Here is an 11,101-nt window from a genome sequence, read left to right as displayed (position 1 = left end):
AAACTTCGACAGTCTTTACTTTAAAATACGAACACCAGGTGCACCAGAGCAGCACTTTCCAGAGCAGCAAGATGCCATTATTAAATACCGCCTTTTTTGAAATGCGGTCCATTTCCATTCGTCATAAATTTTTGTTTAAAATTGATTCAATTTTCAACATTTAACGGCAAAACTAGTTGCATTTCCAGAGGGGCAACAGAAGAATGTTCCTCAAAGTCTTACGGTAACTAAAAATAGGCCTAGCTGACAGGTCACTCATAATAGTACAGTAATTCTAAAATAATAAATATTTTATTCTTCCCTAGTTCTTTTCAATAAATTATTATTTTCCGTAAACTACTAGAATTCCATTTCCGCTCTTGATAATGGAGTGATTAGCTCAAACATGTTGATTCAGTCATCTCTAAAATAAATGAAAAAAGGTAGCCCAACAGTGATTTTATAAAGACCAATCTAACTTAATTATAACTTGGTAAGGTAGCTTTTAAAATAAATTTTGTAACATTTTGAAGTTTGAACAGGAACGTGAAAAATATTGTACCATGGAAACCACTACGAATTTGATCAGCTAATTGTTAAAACTGGACATCTATCTATCTAAATAAATGAAAAAAGGTAGCCCAACAGTGATTTTATAAAGTCCAATCTAACTCAATTATAACTTGGTAAGGTAGCTATTAAAATAAATTTTGTAACTTTTTGAAGTTTGAACAAGAACGTGAAAAATATTGTACCATGGAAACCACTACAAATTTGATCAGCTAATTGTTAGAACTGGACATCTATCTATCTATCTATCTATATATATTTATATATATATATATATATATATTACATTTGAGTGTTTCGCGGATGGATATATTATATGTAAAAGAATTAACCGGGTACATCCGTTTGTTTTGACTTACTTGAGTCTGACGTTTCGTCGCCATCGCAGACGACATCTTCTGAGGGTGGCGTCGAGATCCACACTGAGTCCTAGGTATTCTTTCTGGGTCGAAGAGCATATCTCCTACCCCCTCCCTCCACTTGCTTGTGCTGGCGCTGTTGGGTGAGTGAAATTCCAGGAAAGTTGTCTTGTTTTGGTGACAATGGTGCTGTAGCGGGTTTCATTGTACCAGGTACTGGGCGTTTGGTATTCAAAATTAACTTCCATAAGGGAGACACGTTGAGGCTGTCGTCTCTTTTATTTAGAGAGCCTTGCTTTTCGATTTCCAACGCCTCTCTCACAATCCTGACTTGAAAATCTCGAATGCTGGCTATTTGTTTGGAATTCACGAAATTTATTGTATGACCAGTATTTTTCACATGGTTATATAGGGCTGAGGTTGATTGTTGATCAACAATCAACAATCAACCTCAGCCCTATATAACCATGTGAAAAATACTGGTCATACAATAAATTTCGTGAATTCCAAACAAATAGCCAGCATTCGAGATTTTCAAGTCAGGATTGTGAGAGAGGCGTTGGAAATCGAAAAGCAAGGCTCTCTAAATAAAAGAGACGACAGCCTCAACGTGTCTCCCTTATGGAAGTTAATTTTGAATACCAAACGCCCAGTACCTGGTACAATGAAACCCGCTACAGCACCATTGTCACCAAAACAAGACAACTTTCCTGGAATTTCACTCACCCAACAGCGCCAGCACAAGCAAGTGGAGGGAGGGGGTAGGAGATATGCTCTTCGACCCAGAAAGAATACCTAGGACTCAGTGTGGATCTCGACGCCACCCTCAGAAGATGTCGTCTGCGATGGCGACGAAACGTCAGACTCAAGTAAGTCAAAACAAACGGATGTACCCGGTTAATTCTTTTACATATAATATATATATATATATATATATATATATATATATATAAAAGCGAAATGGCACTCACTGACTCACTCACTCGCAGAACTAAAAATCTACCGGACCAAAAACGTTCAAATTTGGTAGGTATTTTCAGTTGGCCCTTTAGAGGCGCACTAAGAAATCTTTTGGCGATATTTTAATTCTAAGGGTGATTTTCAAGGGTATAAAGTTCTTTTAGCATGTATATTCTTCTTATTCCAATATCTTAAAATTATAATTGAAATGTCCATACCATATGTTAATATAGAACTATAATCTAGAGGGAGAACCTCTTCGAAACAGTTGTTGTTCTGGTAACTAAATTAAAAATTTTGTCAGGTTGGCATTAAGTTGAGTTGACTTTGTTAGGTTGGCACCAAGTTGAAGATTGAAATGCATTTATCCAGGACCTCCTAAATACCAATTTATCCAGTTAGCCAAAATTAGCGTTTTCTCAGCTTTTCTGCGTTTCCTCACCTTTTTCAATAATTGATGGAAATATATTTTTAAAAATTCAGTACACAGGTTTAGCTGAGGTGGAAGAATTTTGTTCGCCAAAGATACGCCGATATAGTAACAGGTGTTTTTCGAGATCAAATTGACATAATACGTTCAAATTCGGTACAGAGGTTCCGCTGAGGTCTACATGCAGGCGAGCAAAGCGAGCCCGCTGATCTCATTTTTGGACGATCCAGTCGGGGGTCCAGGGGGCGGAGCCCCCTGGCTAGACGGATATGGCGAGCGAAGCGAACCTGACGGCTAGTTATTTATATAGGTAGCTTTTAATAGCTGCATATTAATGCAGGCTACAATGATACATCAGTTAGGTATGATGCTATTGCCATTATAACTTGAAATCTAGAGATCTTGAAAGCCATATACAGTACAGGATAGTTAGAAAGATATACCTAGAGAACTTTGATGGTAGGGTACTCAAGGTAAATGACGAAAAACCAAGATACATTACCGTTTGATATCTTCAGATGTAGCACAACAAGCTAGACTGGTGAATCTAATCATTACCTAATGGAAAGATTTTGCATTGAAATAAATTTTGAGTCTGGTAGGCTATTACAGATCAATTTTTGGAATCTATGCTTGTGTATAAACACTTTTCTGTACCTAGTTAGTTTGAAAATGTGAATAGCTTGCTATTTGGATGGTGTAATAAAGTGTATCATTTGGTAGAATGATTCAAGTCCACTACTTATATGTCATCTTTTTCAAGGACCAAACAATAACTCAAGTCTTAATACTAAATCAGTAGTTTTTTATTTTTTCATTACTTTGGAATAATAGAATAGCCTAATGAAAAGTGTATTTTGAACCTACTAAGTTTCATTGTAAAAGGATCAAAAATATTTTTGAAAATTATGTTTGAACATACAAGAAAACTTTGGACTCTATTTTCTCAAAACTGCAGTTTTGAACTTGAGTGCTTATGACATATGACCAAGGATTTATTGAAATTATACTTACAGAATTGAGAAAGGAGTCATTGTATACAACTTGATAGAGATCATGAGTATATGCGGTGGATTAGGCCTATGTTGAGGGTAAATGAATTTTAAAATGGATAACTAAATATCTGACTTTGAAAAAATAAATGCTAATCTAATGCTATTTCTAAATTTGACTGCCAGTCGTTCTTTTTAATAACAAAAAAGTAACTAATTGAAAAGTTCGTGATGGAGAACAACATTGAAGAAAAATGAATGCCTCAATTGTAATTGTCTTAAATTTGTAATGAATTATTCATTGGGCTACACAAAACTGTCAATTTAAATGTTACTGACATCAATTCACTCAAAATAAAAAATAAATTTTTCCAAATATCATCTTGTTTGCTGTTATATATTTGGAGCAAACTAGCAAACTAGTCAATAATAATAATATATAGAACTGTACTAAATTTTTGCTGTAAGAATAATGCCCTAATGAGTCCTGCTAGATTTGTGCCTGGTGGGTAATCAATGAAATTATTTCAAAACACATTTTGCAATTCAAAAATAATCTTTAATCACGTTTCTTACGGTTTATACATCGTTTAATCCGAAGAATATTATCAATAAAATCTTTTGAAAATTTATCAAACTCAAAGATCTTCCAATCACAACATGACAATTTTCATAAGAGAATTATTTACAATAAATTCCATCATTTTCAACACTGATCTCCAATGAAACCATAATTTTTGCATTTTTTCAACAGTTTCACAAAGACTTACACATAATACTGCTGATATATTTATTAAAAGTGAGTACTAATGTTATTTTTTATTTACAGAGTTTTATGAACTAAGTTTTGATGATATCCTAGTCTAAGATATTATTTACACATTAAAAATACTATTGAAAATTGCATTGAGAGGGTCTAAATTATTACAGCTTACTCGCATTTAACAAATTTTATCACTACATAGTTACAGATCCACATCTTTGAAGCAGTGACAGAATTTTTTTAATAAATTGAAATAAATGAATTGAAAATTCTTATACTCCCACATTTCTGCTATTTTTAATTCAAAATAATGACATTTAAAGAGCTTCAGAACGGAAAAAAGATGAATCTTCTCTATGAAAAAACATTATATATGTTGGAAATTGCATTTTTTCAAATGCTGATTAATGAATAATTATTATTAAACGAAAATCCCAATTAAATGCTGTAAATCACCCTGAAGACTTCTGCTACACTCCAAAAATATTAACAACAGTGTAAACAGCTACATGGATTCGAATTTCCATCTAGCTGTTCACCCTGTTCTAAAATATTTGCAGTAGCAGAGGTCTTCGGGGTGATTTACAGCATTTTAATTGGGATTTTCGTTTAATAATAATTATTATATATTGTTGTAGTATAACTTAGCTGTTCTGATGCATATTGTATCAGAAACAGTCCTTGGAATTCATGTTTCTTAGAATTCAAGTGGATTAACTGTTACTTTGAAATAAAGTTTCAGTATCAAAACTGAAAAGTTTTTCTTTTTTGTTCACATTATTCAGTATAGCCTTTTCTTCATTGATAATTTTTCAATAGACTAAAATATTCTATTTTAATTGATTTATGGAAATATCTACTTCGGCCATTATCTTGATTTGAAACATCAAGTTTCTTAATAATAATAATAATATTGAGTGACCTGACTGGCTCAGGTCTGGTGTCAGAGTTTTCAGGTCGTAACTGATCAATTTCAGGGCCCCTGACATGACCTAACGACTGCTTTTTAAGCAGCCGGGACAGACTTGAAAATCAAAATTCTCTAAAATTGTATCAAGTCTCTTAATACATCAATACTGTCTACAAACCGTTTGTAATTGATGTTAAATTTATAAATTTTTAAAGTATGAAGGACTAATAGATCAGAAGAGAATCATCAATGATAAATGAAAAACTTGTCAAGCTTTTGAAAGTTAGAGTAGGTCTACCTTCCATTCATTCTATTGAATACTCGCTCATGTCCTGGAATATTTACAGTTAGTAGGACTATTTATTATCTATACTATAGATAAAAGAAAGAACTGGCTTATACACGTACGGTATAGGAAAATTATGTTTGACGCATCATCACGTCTGAACTACTGGACTGATTAACTTGAAATTTTCCATATAGATTCTTAATTAAACGAGGATGGTTATAGGCCTACATTCAATTCGTTTCCATTACATTTTCAGTTTGACAAGTTTTAAAATATACCCTTTCGTGGAGCATGGGGTTTCTGCTAGTTTTCTAACAAATAAATCTTCTTTGAAGAATAAATTCTTCATTGTGAAGTCAAGAATATTTTGAAATTCATTCATCAATGCAGCCGGAATTTATTTCAGTTACCTCGATAAAAAACGACCTTACCAACTAGTTCAAATGAGTAAGGTCCACGCTATAATGACAGTGAATGAAGATAGGAGAACAGCTTTGCCTATTGTCTGCCTCAATCAATTATATTTCTACATTATTAAAAACGGATTCGGCAACGTTCCAGAGCTAGAGAAGGATAGCGCTATCTGCTTTGTCGAATGATAGACAAGGATAGCAACACCAATGTTAATCAAGCACTGCCATTATAACGTGGACCTCACTATATAGTTATATACACACAGTTAAATTCCTTCAACAATAGCACCACAAAATTATGAATATGATATACATTTTTCAAATATCACTTGTAAGAAAATATTTACCTACATAGTTTATTATAATCTAGACAGTTTTCGAAATTATTAATTATGTTCTTTGAATTCGATTATATGTACATCATTACAAAGTTTTCACTTTGTATTTCTTCAATAATGTTTGTGAATGAATCTTCAAGTCATGCAGACTTTCAAACTTCCAAGTCAATGTCAAAACTTAGATTCTGCCAATGTTTTCACAATTTATCAAGATTTTATTTACAATATGGGAGTATAATATTATACTCTGCAATGTGTGTCATGTATTCAACATCCAACAATTTAATTCCTTTCAATGTATTATGTATTAGTGGAAAGTTTTGATTGAATACTTACAACAATAACTGTAAGTGCCTGTTGCACAAAAGCCGGTTAAATTTTAACCGTGATTAATTCCACAAGAACCAATCAGAGAAACCGTTTCTCTGAATTGGCTCTCGTGAAATTGATCACGGTTAAAATTTAACCGGCTTTGTGAACTAATCAGAGAAACCGTCTCTCTGAATTGGTTCTCGTGAAATTAATCACGGTTAAAATTTAACCGGATTTTGTGCAACCGTGCCAAATTGAATTGTACCTCCTCTAATGACATTCAAAAATGATTATTACATTCTAATGTACCGTATCTTTGATTATATCTCAATCTAATATAAAATGCTTAGTCTGTAACAACAGGGAAGGATAAAGAGTTGTTATTAAAATGTATTTCCTTTACAAAAAGTTAAACCCTTATAATCTAGATAGCGCGCATTGATATTCCCCTACATTAAATTTCAAAAAATTAATTAAATCATGTTTTCTACAAATTTATTCACATTATACTCTTACATAAATCTATCCTGTGTAAATCTACCAATATCATACTAATAATAAACTACAAATGGACTGGTTGATGGTATTTGTACAAAGAATTTAATATTCATGTAAACATATTGTGGGAATTCCCAAGGAAGTTGTTGAAATTGTATACTATGATATCTGGCTTATACTATAAGAACTGGCTTATACACGTAAGGGATAGGAAAATTATGTTTGACGCATCATCACGTCTGAACTACTGGACTGATTAACTTGAAATTTTGCATAACGATTCTCAATTAACCGAGGATGGTTATATGCCTATTTTCAATCCTTCAAGATTTCATTACGTCAAGTTTTCAGTTTGTAACGTCTCAAAATAGACCCTTGTGGAGCTAGTAATCCATAAATGCAACAGTAGGGTAAATAATTTGTGGAAAAAACTTAAATCAATTCTAATCAATAGGTTTTCATATTGAGTACTTCTGTCATGGAAATAAAATAATTTATTTTTTTATAATTAATTCCTGTGAAGTTAAAGTGTTTCCAGAAAGCTGATGAATATATTCTGCAGTCGGATAAAGGTACGGTATTAAAGTTATTTATGGCTCTACTATAATAGTGAGGCCCACGTTATAATGGCAGTGGAGAAAGATAGGAGAACAACGTTGCCGATCCTCTGTCTTGTCAATGCCTTCTATAGACGGTAGCTGATACAGGTTTATTGATGTAATATTAACTGTTCATTCTCGTTTAAAATAATAAAATAAATATATTTTTCAATAATATGTCATAATGAATTTTCACAATTAAGATGAAATATTTGTTGATTTATTATTATTTCTACATTGTTAAAAGAGGATCTGACAACAGAATAAAGCGAGAAAGAGATAGCGCTATCCGATTTGTTGAATGATAGACAAGGATAGCAATACCATTGCTAATCAAACACTGCCATTATAACGTGGACCTCACTATAGGGCCGATATAATCAAAATGAAGTAATAATGTAAATCAGGGAAGAAGTCCTTCATGTCTTAGGCCAGGTTGCATGAAAGCCTGTTATATTTCTACCGTGATTAAATGCCTCTAGGACCATTTAGAGAAGCCTTCTTCTCAATAAAACCTTCTCTGATTGGTTTACATAGCATTCAATCATGATTAAAGCTTAACAGGATTTTGTGCAACCGGACCTTACACACTTCTTAATATTCATCATACTCTTATTAATCATATTTTTTCTTTAGGGCTTCTGTTGAATAGTATAAATAAAAATAAAAATCTAAGAACGCTTTTAAAATTATTACTTGAAAATGGCATTAGTAGCCGAAACATGTCGTGACGAAATAGTAATTATTTAAATTATTTAAAAAGGGTACCGTACTCTGATTTATATTTTTATTTATCTCTTATTAGCTATATTCTCCACTCGTATAATAATCTATCTTACATAAAATTATACATTATTAAAAACATACTAAAAAGCATCAGTCTTTACAATAATCATTTCACAATAATACTTTTCTACATTTAAAAGCTATTTTTATTTCTGATTCAATTAACAAACTGACTAGTTATACTATAATAGTTCTCAATGATAATGCTCCAATAGATTGAATACATTTTCACACATCTATTCTCATCACAATATTTTCATCAACTCAATTTTATTATTGTGTAGTTGAGATTGTAGTAATTATTCATATCAAATAAGAAGAAAGGAGAATAGTTATCGTTCATATCTGATAAACACTTTATCAGAGATTGACTATGGTATAACAACCGAAACCGGTCTTTCTACTTTAATAAAATCTGTAGCTTTTTGACAATTTCTTAGTTCTTTCTTTTATAACCCAATAACCCAATTTATTTTTCATTTATCCATCTTTCAATGGTGGGGTACATATTGTTCATTTCTTATAATACACATTGAAAGCATTACATATATTGCTCATACAAGTTTCTTGAGAGTGATTCATACATTCAAGGGTTTAGAAAATGTAGAGCTGAATAGTCTATCTTGAAATTCCTTTCTCTAATATAGTAGAATATAGTTTCTTCCTTGACTCAAGTAACTTTTACTTCCATGAAAGTCCTATATAGCTAGTTGACATTATGTTTTATTTATGTGACATTTATGCTATTAGATTTATGTTTCTCGCAAACATGATCCCAACTTTTTCAAGAATGTATACACTTTCAAGTCATACAGTTTTCTTCATTGTCTCTTTCATAAGTCATATATAGCCGGCTCGAATAGATCGAGCTTTTATATCATATGCATATTTCATTATTTACACAACATGTTCACAAACTAAACACACAAGCATTGTTTATCAAGTTCATCTATAATATAATATAGGATAGAACTGGTTTATACACGTACAGGATAGGAAAATTATGTTTGACGCATCATCACGTCTGAACTACTCAACTACTGATTAACTTGAAATTTTGCATATAGATTCTTAATTAACCGAGGATGATTTTAGGCCTACTTTCAATACTTCAAGATTCCACTCAGTCAAGTTTTCAGTTTGTCAAGTTTTCAAATAGACCTTGCGAAGCACGGGTTTCCTGCTAGTCAAGACTGATTGTTTACTTGATTGACACTCTCAGGTTCCATATAGCTGACTCACAGAGATCGAGCTTTTATTTAATTCATTTTTTCCACCGTACTTCCAAAACGTGTTTACAAACTGAACAAAGTTTTTCAACTTAAAGTTCAAGAAGAAGTCACTCTCCAGCAACTTCTAAAGCTGACTTGGAAAAGCCAAGGTTTTATTATTACATTTTTCACATTTACACTTCATTTTCTTACAAACTAAACACAAGATTTCTCACAAAGTTCGTCAATAGGCTTAATTCTAGTTGATGTCATAATTGACAATATACTGGTCAAGCCACTTTCAAATTGATAAGTTCTAGGCCCATAGTTGAGTCGAAGAAATTGGGGTTGTTGTCTGATAATTTATTTCCAATATTTACATAGTATTCTTTTGCATACTCCGTACAAAATTACTTCTGACTTGGGAGGAACATGCGCAGCAGAGAAGGTAGGGATACAACGGCGGTGATGTTACCGTGCTGAACCGGCCAGTATCTATTTTATTTATTCATTTATTTATTTTAAAAAATGCATAGGCTACAGGTATGGGAACAACAGGAATTATAGCTCAAACCTGTTCCCGATTCAGCAATATCACAAAGTTCGTCTAAATAAGTAACATGATAAAAAAGTTGATGAAAAATTGAAAATTTGTACAAATAAGAAATAAAATTCGACTGAGTCATTGTCAATATTGTAGAACCGTTCCATAATTGAATGGAAACACAAATATGTTGTCAAATTCTTCACTGTTTTATTTAGTATACTTGAAAATGTCAACTTGAAAAATAATGTGACGGTGTGGTCACGAAACCATGGTCGTGTAGGTACTAAAATAAAACAGTGTAGAATTTGACAACATATTTGTGTTTTTATTCAATTAAGAAATAAAATGATAGGAAATATTAAGAATAATGAAGAATATGAGTATAAATAAGTAGCCTACTAATATAAGAAATATTATTCACAATATGAGATTCAGTAATGAAAGTACCTACAATGAACCAGAATTTTGTTAAACTGAATCCAACACAGTTTAAGAAGAAAAAATACTAATGAGAAAAAAAATTCTCTAATTTGTGGTGAGTAGGCCTACCTATTCAAGCGCTCATGTTAAACTAACGGAAATTCCTCTCTGGAAGCCTTCAGTCGACTGAATCTAATCGACAAATTGGCAACTGCGCTTCTACCTATGATTCTATCAATCACAGTTATTCTTTATTCTTTATTGATTCATACAATAAGTACATCATCAAAATGATATGGAGAGAAAAAATAAGGTAACCTTGTGATATCCCTCTCCAAAATTTAGATAAGGTTACACATAGTCCAAAATAGGTTGAGTCTTGTAGTTGTTCACTTCACACAGTTTTTAGTCCTTAATTATTTTCACAAAGTACATTTTCGAATTTAGATGCTTCAAAACCAAACATAGATAAAATATTCCACATTATTATCATGAAAATAGGAAAATATTTCACATTTTCTACCTATGACTCTATCCAGCTATCCAGCACAGTGATTGGCTGATCCCCCTCCATTTTTCTGCGCCGAATATTCCTCCAAGTCAGAAGTAATTTTGTACGGAGTATAGTTTTTTATATCATTACTCATACTTGACTTGAGCCTTATCATATCATTACAGTAAGTAACACTTCCAAATCAACACATTATAGTGAGGTCCACGTTATA

Source organism: Nilaparvata lugens, chromosome 7, assembly GCF_014356525.2.
Source record: "Nilaparvata lugens isolate BPH chromosome 7, ASM1435652v1, whole genome shotgun sequence".
Classification (NCBI taxonomy): Eukaryota; Metazoa; Arthropoda; class Insecta; order Hemiptera; family Delphacidae; genus Nilaparvata; species Nilaparvata lugens.
The sequence above is the reverse complement of the archived record's forward strand: the minus strand, read 5'-3'. Positions refer to the sequence as shown.